The sequence below is a fragment of the Aegilops tauschii genome, chromosome 5 (assembly GCF_002575655.3).
Source record: "Aegilops tauschii subsp. strangulata cultivar AL8/78 chromosome 5, Aet v6.0, whole genome shotgun sequence".
Taxonomy (NCBI): Eukaryota; Viridiplantae; Streptophyta; class Magnoliopsida; order Poales; family Poaceae; genus Aegilops; species Aegilops tauschii.
In genome coordinates, this window is record NC_053039.3 from 282,267,764 (window position 1) to 282,281,095 (window position 13,332).

Below are 13,332 nucleotides of genomic sequence, written 5' to 3' on the forward strand. Positions count from 1 at the left end.
TCAAGCCAAGTCATTCGGATTATCAAGTTTCTATCTCATATCCAATGTTCCTCCTTGCGGTAACTCGTGCTTAAAGTGTTTACATTGATAGTTACTTGCCCCTTTGCATGTTTGGTTTCGTTCCTTGCATGTGTTTGTATATGTTGTGCTTCCAACTTGATTATCTTGAGCAATCAAGTATGTGTGTGTTGGTTTGCACATCACGTATGTGTGTGTCATGCGTTGAGTCTTTTGCATCTTGTTTATATCTTAATTGGCTCGTGTGAGAGATTAATGGAACATCCCATTTTGGGGGAGTGATGTGCTTTGTGCACCTCACGGTCCCACAAATGTGTGTACATGAGGAATACCACCTAGTGTTGATATTGCAAGCTTATCTAGTCACTATGTGGTATGTCTTCTCATGAGAAATTCAAATTCTAAATAGTCCATTAATTATCTCTTGTTGGATCCTTTTATTGCCTCTTGTTAAGTTTTTATTGGTATCACATTATGGGGGAGTAATATGCTATGTGCATATTACAAGCCTAGAAAATGTGTACATTTGAGATATTGTCACCTAGAATTGATATTGTAAATTATCTTGTTCCTAGGTGACATGTTAGATCTACAAGTTGCAATTTGCTTGTGTTTGGTGTGAAGATGATGTTGGATATCCTTGTATCTACCAACGGAATGATTTCCAAATACTTCTTGTCTTTTGACAATTTGTACTCACTTATGTGTGGTAGAAATTATTGATCATCTTTACATTGGCCTTTGCTTTTATTTGCCTTATCTCTTGCCTAGGATTGTGTCAACTCCCATTGTATTCCATACCACTTGTGGATCTAGTTATTTCCTTGAGATTGTCTAGTGTTTGTATAGATATAGTGAAAGTGATGATCCCATCTTGTGCTTTTTTTATTCAAATGCAAATTCTCTATAATGCACAATACTTGGGGGAGCTATCCTATTTTTCTTAGAACGCTCACCTTGTGATCCTTATCAAGTGTGTGTTGGTGGAATGCAAACCGTTTCTTCTTGGTACTTTGTGCCATCACACAACTTTCTAGAGCACTTGGTTTGTTTGTAACCATTCTCTCTTTTGGGAGTTTGACATCATTCTTTTTGAGTGTGCCAATGGATATCTCATTGCTTGATGTATCGGTTAATGATATCTTCCAAGTGATGGTTTCTCCTTTTGGTATTCTTTTCACTTGGTATTCCTTTTTCATTTGGTGTTGGTTCTTGAAAGTCTTTAGCATGCATATTTACTTCATGTATTTTCTTTGGCATGCTTTCTTCTTTGACCCAATATATAGGGGAAACTCCACCAAGTCTCAAATTGGATGAGATGTGCATGAAATTCATGTCCATATCTATATGCACATATTTATGTGGAGTTTGTCCTATGTATATTGGTGTTTCTAACTCTTTGGTCCCAATGAGTTTGGGTACAATTTTGTTTGTGTTATTGGTCTAGGAACAATTGGAGTTGCATTGGATGCTCGGCTCACTCACAAGGGAGGTGGTGTCACCATGTGCTTATTGGAGTAAAGCTAGGATGCTCAATGAACTACTATCTACTACCTTCAATTGGTTTCTACTACATCCTTCCAATGTTAACTCGGCAACAAATATCTTCATATACTTCATGCACACATTTCTTGCTTCAACCTTGTGTAGGTTGCATCTTGGCATGATATTCATTCCATCTTGTGATACTTGTTTCCTTTCTCAAAGCATCTCAACGATGATCTCATGTTGCTAGTTGCGATGTATTTAATGGTTGTGTGGTAGGAATTCATTTATATACAATAAGACCATATCTAACCATGTGCTATGCTTCCAAGCAAATATCTTATTGGTATATGTATGACTTCCTTTTGGATATCTTGTTCCTTCGTGTTGTAACTATTTCGGGTGTACATCCTTCTTTGTAGATATATATCATCATGATTTCGTCTACCTAGAACCTTATACACTTGAGAGAAATTACATCTCTAGATGATATCCTTTCTTTCACGTCCACCTTGTCTTTCTTATGTTATTTCTTTGGTGGCTCCGTGAAAGCTTTTGCCTTGAGTGCGTGTCTTATCTCGTTGCATCTTGATGCACTCTTGTGTGGTGAAGATTATTTTCCTCATGCTTGTCCTTATGAGGCTTTTGCCATCTTAATTTGTATCCCTCGTCTTGATGAGGCTTTCTTCTTCTATCTTCACCATGGGTTGTCGCAAGCTTTGTTGTCTTATTTTTGGTGAGCTTGTGAACCCATTTGATAGTTGGGTGTGTGTGGGGATGAATGTCATGCACCGTGTATCTCATTTATCCAAGACTATGTTGATGCTTAATGCTCATCCTTACTTTAGTCTTCTCAAGTGCTTTGCCATGACTCAGACACATCATTTTGGTTGAGCCTATTCTTAAGTTGCCTCTTTTACATGTTGCTCAACCATGTGTTTGTTGCAAGTGCTAGGCTTTGTTTCCTATATGCTCACTTACACTTGTTGTGACTTTCTATTGATTTTGGGGGAGCTATGATCCTATTTTGTGCACTTTGTATCTTAATTCAAAAATTCTTATGTGTGCACAAATCATGGGGAGATTATCATAATATCCTTTATTCATGTGGCTCGTAGGATCTTTGGACTAGTTGGTTCAATTGGTATCTTTTGATAGCTTGCTTCAATTGGTATCTTTTGATTGCTTGATTTCTTGTTTCTCTCTTTGTTATGTCTTTGTGGCATATCTTTCTATTGCAATCTTTGAGCCTCAATATAGTTTGTCTTCCTCCAAGTATTTACCGTTGGATATGTGTATTGCATTCCACTCTCTTGTAGAGATATACATAATTTATGGAGAAACACAATTTATATTGGCCTTCTAAGCTTTTCTCCCATTTTGGCAATCGATGCCAATGGGGGAGAAGTTTCAGAGAGTTTTGTGGAGAAGTTTAGAGAGTCATCTTTTCTTGCTTTGGTTGTGTTCCCAAGCGTTTGCATCTCTTACGCATGCATTATTGGTTGTTGCATTGCTTGGTGATACATAATTCCTTATATAAACTCTCTTGAAAGTGATTGTCATCAATTACCAAAATGGGGGAGATTGAAAAAACATGCGGTGCCCCCATGTTTGGTTTTGGTAATTAATGACAATCTCTATGGACTAATGGTTGCCTTGAGTTATATTTGAAGGATTTGTCCATAGGCATTTCTTGAAGTCCATGTGTTGGTTTCAAGGAGTTTATGAGTTGACCAAGGTGCTATTAAGGAATTATTCTAAGATTGGTCATGTGAGTGTTGAGCTTATTGCAAGCATGTCTTGAAGAAGAAGATTGTGTGATCATTCATGTTTACCTTCAAGACATCATCCAAATGAAGAGAGTTGGAAAGATTCAAGGTTGATCAAGACTAAGTCAAGAGTGAATCAAGTTGATCAACACACAAAGCGTAGAAGATGTACCGAGAGGGATCAAGTGATCCCATGGTATGGTAAGCATTGTCCATTGCGCTTTGTGTACTAACCCTTGGTCTATGTGAGAGTTCTATGTGGGGTTAGGTACGTGTTCATGGGCTTGCGTCAAGAGGAAGATATCACTCAACCCATGGAGAGGATGACATCAAGTGGTGATTGTCATCAAGATTGTCGTGTGCAAGTTCAAGTGGAGCATCACGAAGATATCAAGTGCTTGAAGCTTGCCATCCATTGTGGTGTCAATGGACTTGTGAAGATGTGCCGAAGAGTGGCTCACCCATAGTGGAGTATGGGTGAGCAATCATCTAGTCTTCATCGAGCCAATGCAATCAAGAGAGGTGGTCCAACTTGAGGGAGTCAAGATCGTCATCATCTAGCTCAAGTGGACCATGTGCAAGGCAAAGGTTTGCCCTTGATAGGTTTTCTATTTTACCGGTCTCATGGTGGTAGTTGGGAGACCGGGTTATAGGATCGATTGATGTACTATCATGGGGGGCTCTCGACGAGTAGCTTGATCGTATCATTCATAAAGAGCTCAAACCATTGCATCCTTGCATCATCTTTCTTGGTTCTTTGTTGGTTATCTTTGTGAGTCTTAGAGCTTATGGTCATCTTGATGACAAGCTCGAGTTCTTCGAAAACCGATTCCTTATGCATCTTCTTTTGTGTTTTCGGTGTTGGAGTTTTTACCGGTCTTAATTGACAAAGGGTTCTCACCATTTTATTTTGGGTATTTTCTCAATTGCTATTTCTTGATATTTATATCAAGATTGTGTTTGCTCTTGTCTTTTGCTTTCCAACAAACTTGATTTCGTCGACTTTGGAACTCGTATGCGAAAGTTGACCGGTACAACCGGTGTTTGGAGCGGTTGTACCGCTCCAGAATTGGTCCTAAGGTTGTACAGGCCATGTACCGCTCTACCACCGGACTAGTTTCTGTTTTGGAGCGGTTCTTGGGCGGTTGTTGACCAGTTGTATCGGTTAGTTTAGTTTAACCGGTACTACCGGTTCCCTGGGCTGTTGTACCGCTTAGGCCTTTTTCCTGCAGGTTGGTTTTTCCTCTACTTTGACTGGTTGTACTGGTTCGTGCACCGGTTGTCTTACAGTTTTCTGCACATAACGGGCAGATTCGTGGGGACCTATAAAAGGGGGTCTTCTTCCCCATTGGACCTTATCCTTTGAGCTCGTGTTCTTCCCCCGTTGTTGACCTTCTTCGAGCTTGCTATCTCTCAATCCCTCCATGGATTCTTGCTAGTTTTTGGGGAAAAGAGAGAGGAGATCTAGATCCACATTTCCACCAATCACTTTCCCCTCTATGTGAGGGGAACCACTTGGATCTAGATCTTGGAGTTCTTGGTGTTCTCCTTCTTGTTCTTCCTCTCATTTTCCTCCCTAGCATTAGTTGCTTTGGTGGGATTTGGGAGAGAAGGACTTGGGCACTCCGTGTGCCCTTGCCATTGCATTTGGTGCATAGGTTTGAGTTCTCCACGGTGATACATGGAAGTTACAAGTTGAGAATCTTATTACTCTTGGGTGCTTGGTACCCTTGAGCTTGTTCCTCTTGGGTGCTTGGGCGCCCTAGACAGTTGGTGGTGTTCAGAGCTCAATCATTGTGGTGTAAAGCTCGGGGCAAGCATCGGGGTCTCCAATTAGGTTGTGGAGATCGCCCTGAGCAATTTGACGGGTTTTGGTGACCGCCCCCAAGGGTTGCCAAAGTGTGCGGGTTCGGTGACTGCCCCCAAGGGTTGCCATTTGTATGGGTTCGGTGACCGCCCTCAAGGGTCCCTTAGTGGAATCACGGCATCTTGCATTGTGCGAGGGCGTGAGGAGATTACGGTGGCCCTAGTGGCTTCTTGGGGAGCATTGTGCCTCCACACCGCTCCAAACGGAGATTAGCATCCGCAAGGGTGTGAACTCCGGGATACATCGTCGTCTCCACGTGCCTCGGTTATCTCTTACCCAAGCCCTTTACTTATGCAGTTTAGTTTGTGATAGCCATATTGTTTCTTGTCATATATCTTGCTCTCACTTAGTTGTTTATCTTGCTTAGCATAAGTTGTTGGTGCACATAGGTGAGCCTAGTTGTTGTAGGTTTTGTGCTTGACAAATTAACCGCTAGGTTTATTCCGCATTTGTTCAAGCCTAAACCGTAATTATTTTAAAGCGCCTATTCACCCCCCCCTCTAGGCGACATCCACGATCTTTCACTTGGCGCATTGAATGCTTGGGCTGCCCTTGAACAAAGTGTTGAGATGATCCCAAGCATCCTTAGTGGTCACAAAAAGACAGATGTGAGGAAGGTGCTCGGGTAGGACTTTTGAATGATGAATAAGGCAGACACATTGAGTTGCTCGTCCACACCACTTCTTTTGGTTTTAAATTCCTTGGATCATAGGGGTTGAACCCCTCTTCGATGATTCTCCATAATTGCATTGAAGATCTACTAATATGATACTCCCTCCGTCCGGAATTACTTGTCGCGGAAATGGATGTATCTATAACTAAAATATGTCTAGATACATCCATTTCTCCGACAAGTATTTCCGGACGGAGGGAGTACTTCATAAAAAATAGAATTATAAAAATTGCAAGTATCAAATTGAGGAGGAGGGCAAAGATATGTGTGATAGGCATAGAAATGTGGGAGGACCAAAAGCCGCCGGTGGAGGTAACACCGAATTGGCACCTGATCCATCCTTCCCTTGGGGGGGGAGGGTTATATGTGTCACACCACTAGTCGTCTCCTTGGAGAGGAGTTGGCCTTCGCATATGAGGAAATAGCATCACCTACTTTCTTGAGGGCGGTGGTGGTTTTTGACTACAAGGAATTTATCCAACATGTCTTGCACTTTGTCCACCACAAATGTTTTAAGTCGTGAGATGGTTTCATTTAACTCATCTCTAGCGATTGAAGTACTAGCCACGGCCGCAATGATTCACCTTCATGTTCCTTTGTGTTGGCTATACTCTTTAGGCAGTAAAGCCCTTAATAAAGAGACGAAGCTCTTATATCAATTGAAATGATCAATATGGTCGACTGGGTGGATGAATAGGCGACTAACAATTTTTAACTTCATTTCCAAATTTAAAATTACAATCGGAATATAAGTTGTCTAGATATGCAACTAGGTGGACAACCTATATGCAAATCTCAACACGGTAGCTACAAGCTAGAATATAAGCACACTAATACAAGCTAGAGCAAAGTAAGTGAAGGAAGAATAAACCGCAAGTGGGGATGATAAGGTTGTTGCTGAAGTTCCCTCCTTTTGAGGAGGTACGTCTCTGTTGAAGGGTTGTGGAGAAAACTAGGGTATGTACATCTCCGTTTACCCCTTGTTTTCAAAAACGCTCAATCCCGGCTAAACCACTTTGCTCATCTTATGCTTTTGTCCTTTGATCGTCACTTTGAAAAATTCATAACAAATTCACACTAACTCAAAAAAATGCGAATAAGATATCAAAATGTTCACAAAAACATCACATATATGTGCATGTCATTTGCATTCATGACAAAAGTGTTGGAAAGTCCTCGTCTCAGTTTGAGCTCATATGAGACGGGGACTTTCTTTGGTGGAAGTGTAGACCTAGGTCTCCTCTCCCAATCTGAAAAAAATCTAAAAATCTAAAACAATTTGGTGAATGTTTTGAGTGCTTGCCAAGTTTCATAAGGGAATGACATTCATGGAAGTCTTGGCAAAAATAAAAACAAAATCGATGCTCCAAAACAAAAGCATTTTGGAGTGCTAATTTTATTTTTTGCCACGACTTCCACGAATGTCAGTCCCTGATGAATCTTGGCAAGCACTCAAAAAATTTATCAATGTCCACAAAAAAATCAGATTTTTTTTCCTTTTTTTCATTTCTTAAGATTTTACAGTTCATGCTGAGATCATATGAGCTCAAACCCAAATGGGGACTTTCCACCACTTTTGTCATGAATGCAAATGACATGCACATATAGGTGATGTTTTTCTGAACATTTTGATATCTTATTCACATATTTCTGAGTTAGTATGGATTTGTTATGAAGTTTTCAAAGTGATGGTCAAACGGTCAAAGGGCAAAGCATAAGACGAGCAAATTGGTTTGGGCGGGAATGAGTGTTATAGGAAATTAGGGGTAAACCTGCCGAGTGTGACCCAACTAGGGGCATAAAACCAATTATCCCTAAAACAATGTTGGGGCAATCTCCACAACTCAATTGGAAGCTCCCATGCCACCACGAAGCTCACCACAATGGATGTAGCTCCGAGATGATCTCTTTCATCTAGGGTGCTTAAGACCAAAGAGTAACAAGATTCACAAGAGAAAGTGTTGGGGAATCAAATTTCTTTGGTGGAAGTGTAGACCTAGGTCTCCTCTCCCGATCCCTAACAAATCAATAAGTTTGAGACGCTAGAGAGAGAGAGAGAGATCAGGCAAGATAAAGCTTGGGTCAACAATGGAGGAGAGAGAAGCAAGAGATAGGTGGGAGGTGGAAGAAGCTCCTCCATATATAACTCCCCCAAATCCAACTATTATGTGCAGAAATTGTACTAAGTGGTAGTACTCCTCCGGAGAGTGGTACAACCACTATCCCTTAGGAAATTGCATAAATGCCAGGGAGGTAGTACTGCTCAGCAGAGTGATACAATGGTGGTCTCCCTTAGGGCAGCATTGCAGCACCTGGGCGGCACTACCGCGTGGGTGTCCGGTAGTACCGGATACAATAATATAGTTAGTACTCTGGGAGACCACCATTGTATCACTCTGCTGAGTGGTAGTAGGGCCGACACTTGGAGCGGTAGTGCCGCTCCAATTGAAGAGTGGCACTACCTCTTTGGTATGTGATACTATCGACTGGGTATGCCAGCATAAGTACTGCTCCCACATGGGAGCGGTGCTACCGCTGTGCATAGCGGTACTACCGGGTGCACAATTTTCGCACTAAGTTGGACATGGGTTCTCTCCTCGAAACATTGGGAAAGTGATGTGGGTGCAATATAAATTTTGTGTACGTGCTTTGATTCCACCCATACCTTCCAATGCAGACCCCCTCTTAATACTACGGATTTCCTACAACCAAAAGAAATATAAGCGTAAGAAACACCGTCTTCGATTTTTCCTTCCAGACGGGAACCTAACTGACTTGTGCCATTAGAATATTCCTGTGTAGCTCAAGCACACGGTTAGTCCTAAAAATTTGTTGTCATCAACACGAAAACACTTAGGGAGGAAATGAACTTTCACCTCCGGAGCGAGGTTGATTCATGTAACACGGCTAGGCACAGTGGCAGACCTGGCGACCGCGCGGGTCGCACACTAGACCGCAACCACACGGTGGTGATGGAGAGGCTTGGTGGTGCTAGATATAACATTCCGCTATACGATGATATGGAGTGATGAAGGGGGCAGAGCTGAATACATAGGAGCTAGAATAGCGGTGACGGTTTTACAATGAAACTGCCTCTATTACTTCCGAACTATAGGGCAAAACTATTGCATATGGTTTCAAAGTTCCGTCCGCTTCTGGCACAAAAATAACTGACTCCACTAATTTATTACATGCAGCTTTGTATCGCCCTGCCATAACTGCTTCTGGGGCTCGCCGCTAATGGCCATTTTTCTACTAGCGGTACTCGTACTACATGCACCATTGTCGTTGCATACTTATTTTGAAAACTTCTTTTTGGATTCGGTAAGCTCTTTCTATTTGTGGAGGTACGATGTTGATCCTTGTCATGTTTTCTCTTTCATTGGTTGTCCTTGTCATCGAACTTGCTCCTGTTTGACCTCTTATTGGAGAGAAGCCATTCTATTAAAAATGCTCAAGTTCGTGGCTCTCCCTGTAGGTTGTCCTTTAGTGGCTATTGACTCTCACATTCTCTTGCAAACCTCCTTGGGTGGCCCCTGCATTACTCACTAGAGTTCTTCGCTCCCCGAGCCCCGCAATACCGATGGCAGAGACCAATCCGACGAGCCCCCCGCCGTCCATCACCTTTGCCATGGTCGTGTCTAATTGTCGACAGTGTGACAATTTTGCAAACGACCGATGTATAAATGAGTGATGGGAAAGACAAAAGGGAAAGGGGATTGAGATTCTCCCACGTCTCTCCCTCCCCATCACTCTCTCTACCTCGGGAGTTCCAACAAAAATCACCTACAATAGTGTAGCATTGTCTCATCCGCACGGTCTAACTCTAAGCGCCTGAGATGTGGGCACTCTATGACATGAGAGTGCCCGGTGTAGAATTAGATTTTGCGACCATTTCATTACTTTTCTTTATCTTTATCTTTACTTACTTAAAAAGAATGTAAGGTTTAATGTTTCACTTTTTTTCTTCAAGCCATCCCTTCGTCCAACCTTCCTCGCATGATAATCAACCACCTTAATTTATTTGCCTTCTGAACCAATTCCACTTTAATTTACTTACCAAACCTCGCACGGGCAGGATTCGATAAACATTTATTTTACACAATCGCATTAATATGGGCAAATAAATCACAAGATAACATACTAAAATATTTATAAGGAAATGATAAATCCCGAATGTTCGGATTTTAAGCATGGCAAACTGAACATTTTTTATGGCAACTTTAGTTCACAAGATATTGGCAAACACGGCAATTTTTAATGAATTAGGACAAAATTGCCATGTCTTAATAACTAAAATTGTCACCTCAAGTCAACTAAAATTGTCATGAAAAAATGATCAGAATGAAATGCTTGAAATCCGAACCGTTCGGAATTTATCGGGTTCTATTTATATCACATCGCAATGCATGGGCATTGTGCTAGTAGTTCTTATAAGAAAGAAAGCCAGGATTGCAGATTCTTGTTATTAACGTGAATCAACATTTTGGTTAGATAAGACTCGGGATTAACTTTTCATAACAATCTCCTCGCATATCTCACTGAACCTTATCTAGTCGTTCAACATTTTTGTTACGTCGTAGACGTGCGGTTTATTTAGACAGCCTTCTTCCGCATCCGCAGACTGAAAAGGCGCCGGATCCACCGCAACCTCCCCGTTTTCCCTCCAAAAAGCATAGATGCGCGGCAAAAAGAGGGCATTGTCGCCGCCGGCCGTCGCCGTCGATGCCACGGCAAGGCTCCAGGACCGGCACCTCGCCGAGATACTCCTGCGGCTCCCCTCCCCCGCTAGCCTCGCGCGCGCCGCCGTCGTCTGCCGGCGTTGGCGCCGAATCTCCGTCTCCGCGGCTTTCCTTCGCCAGTTCCGCCGCCTCCACCCGCCCCAACTCGTCGGCTTCTTTATCTGCAACGGTGGTTTTCATGTGGAGAGGGTCGGCGGCCGCCTCGTCGGCCACATACTCGACCCCACCTTCCTCCCGGTGCTCCCGCCGCCTCAGGGCGTCGGAAGGCCCACCCAGCGCTGCCTCGACTTCTCCCTCCGTCGCGTCCCCGACGTGGACCACTGGACCCTCGCTGACGCCCGCGACGGCCTTCTCCTCCTCAGCTCTACCTTCAACGATCGCATGAGCATCCCGCGCAACTTCGTCGTCTGTGATCCCTTGTCCCGCCGCTCTGTCCTCGTGGAGCACGCGCCGACGTATCAGCTCGACGGCGAAAGCGCCTACCTCGGCGCCGCTCTGATCGTCGTGGACGGCGGAGCCGGCTCGAGTACCCTCTCCTTCGAGGTGATCCTCGTGACCTACTTCATGTTTGGGCCGCGCCTCTGCGTCTTCTCCTCGCGCACGGGGCAATGGAGCGTTCATCCCGAAGCCAGGTGCGGCAAGTCCCTGATGCCGATGCTGAGCGGGGTGGGCGACCCCGCGCACGCCAATGGTGCGTGTACTGGGTGATGGACGACGAGAGCGAGGCCTACCTCCTGGTGCTCGACACGCGCACAAAGGAGTTCTCCACCAGCATCAAGCTGCTCGCCAGCATGCGGGAGCAGTATGACAGGAACATGAGAGTCATGAGGAGCGAGGACGGGGAGCTCTGGATCCTGGGCATGGCTTGGAGGGCGCTCGCGCTCCATATCTGGCATCTCGACAGGAGCAGGAGCAGGAAAGGCCGATGGGTGAGGGAGGAGGTCCATGAATTGGCCACGTTCCAGGGTGTAATTGAGCTTTTTGTGGACGGCAATGGCGGCAGTACTAGGATCATGGATGCCTGCGAAGGGGTTGTTTTCCTCAAGCAGTTTGGCTCTGACTGGGTTTATGCTGTGAGTCTGGAGGACAGGAGGGTGGTGAAGCTGCCGCACAAGAGGTTCTCCTCTGGGCCTGCACTTGCCTCACCTTCCCGAAGCGTGGGTTTGTTTGCTTTACAAATTTGGTGCTTACTTATCCCATGATATGGGGCAAAATTTAGGAATCCCCAATTGATTGACCTGCAATAATACCTACGGCTTCTCCCAATTCGACCAAATCACCATGAGTAGGACTCCGGCCATAGCATAATTGACAGATCGAAGAGTTTGGGGTCCAAAGCCACACCTTCTTTCCCCCATAGGAACAGAGATCAGGAGCTGCCGCAATTTTTTCCAGCAATAATATCTTATATTATCTTATTTTGAATCAGGCCCAAGGTTAATTTCACATCAACTACTTGTTTTGCTTCTACTCAACTATGAACTACATTCAACAACAAAAAATGTAATGATGATCAGCGAACGTTCGTTGAGAGGGATGACAATTGCAAACATTTCGATAGCAATTTTAGTTGTCGTGAGGATGACAATTTTAGTTTGCAAGCACGGGAATTTTCTGGCGAAAAACAAAACTGCAACGGGAGTTTCCGCTGCCATGCTCACCAACTAGAATTGCCATGCATGCCAACACAAATTGCGATCAAAATGATACGTAAATGCCATCCCTTCCAGCGAACGTTCACTGAGTGTTGGAGTCTAAAAAAAAACTATGCACACATTCGTAACTATTTTTATGGAGTACTATTTTGCGTAGTTATATTCAAAATTAATTGCAATGCTCAAACAGTTCTTGTTCCTTAACAGTACTAGTACTCATATTATGTGTTCATTTCTTTGGGATTATTTTCTTAGAAAATGTCAAGGACTCAGAGTTGTGCATTGAGAATTGTAAAGCTCCTTCTAATTTATTTATTTATTTTGTAAAAGCCAGAAAATAACTGTATTTAGCGGCTCTACAATATTGTTTGTTGTAAAAAAAATGCCTTACATGAGTCACTCGACAATCTGATTTGTAAGCTATGCTGGTTCTCTGAACATCAATATTGACTCCCAAATTTTTTGTCTATGGAACAATTTGTTCTACCAGTAACTAACAAAGGAAACTTATGTCTATGCCTTCTATATCTGACGAATTTGACCAGTGCATGAACAAAGTGAAAGAGGTGGACTAGTAGAAAAAAATACACTGCCAAACTTTCTTTCTTTCAATATCCTTGCTATTTATTCTTTTAAATTAGCATTATTTTGTGCATACTACTACAAATGGTGCATCTATATGTATATTGTGATCCCAAATTATTTGACTATTATAATATCTTATTCATTTTTTAATACACACCACTTCTTGCTCATAGTTGCATTTCCATAAATTGAAGCACATCAAATGGATAGCTTAATATCCTTTTCAATCTTCGCTCCAAGTTTTTTTACAGCAACGTCTTTGCTCAATCTCAGTTAGTAAATCTCAACCAGCTGTGATATTATTTCATTTGAGAGAAATTTTGTTGTGATGCCAAACCTACTGGTCCTTAGGATCATGTAACTTGTAAACGAGCTTGCACCTAGCTGTGCTATTTTAAGCTTAGCGTCACCTGTTCTATCCTCAGTTAGGATGCATGTTTGGCTTTTCATGGACAATTTCCTTAGCCACATGCGCATGATTCCAATTTAATGCACTGCTTGTTTGATTTTTCAGGCCAAGATGGATAAGCTTCTACTG

General features: G+C 43.0%; 1 pseudogene; it reads left to right on the plus strand.

Moving 5' to 3' along the window:
- Positions 1-10,348: 10,348 nt before the first annotated feature.
- LOC141022370 (uncharacterized) lies at positions 10,349-12,124 on the plus strand (annotated as a pseudogene).
- Positions 12,125-13,332: the final 1,208 nt, after the last annotated feature.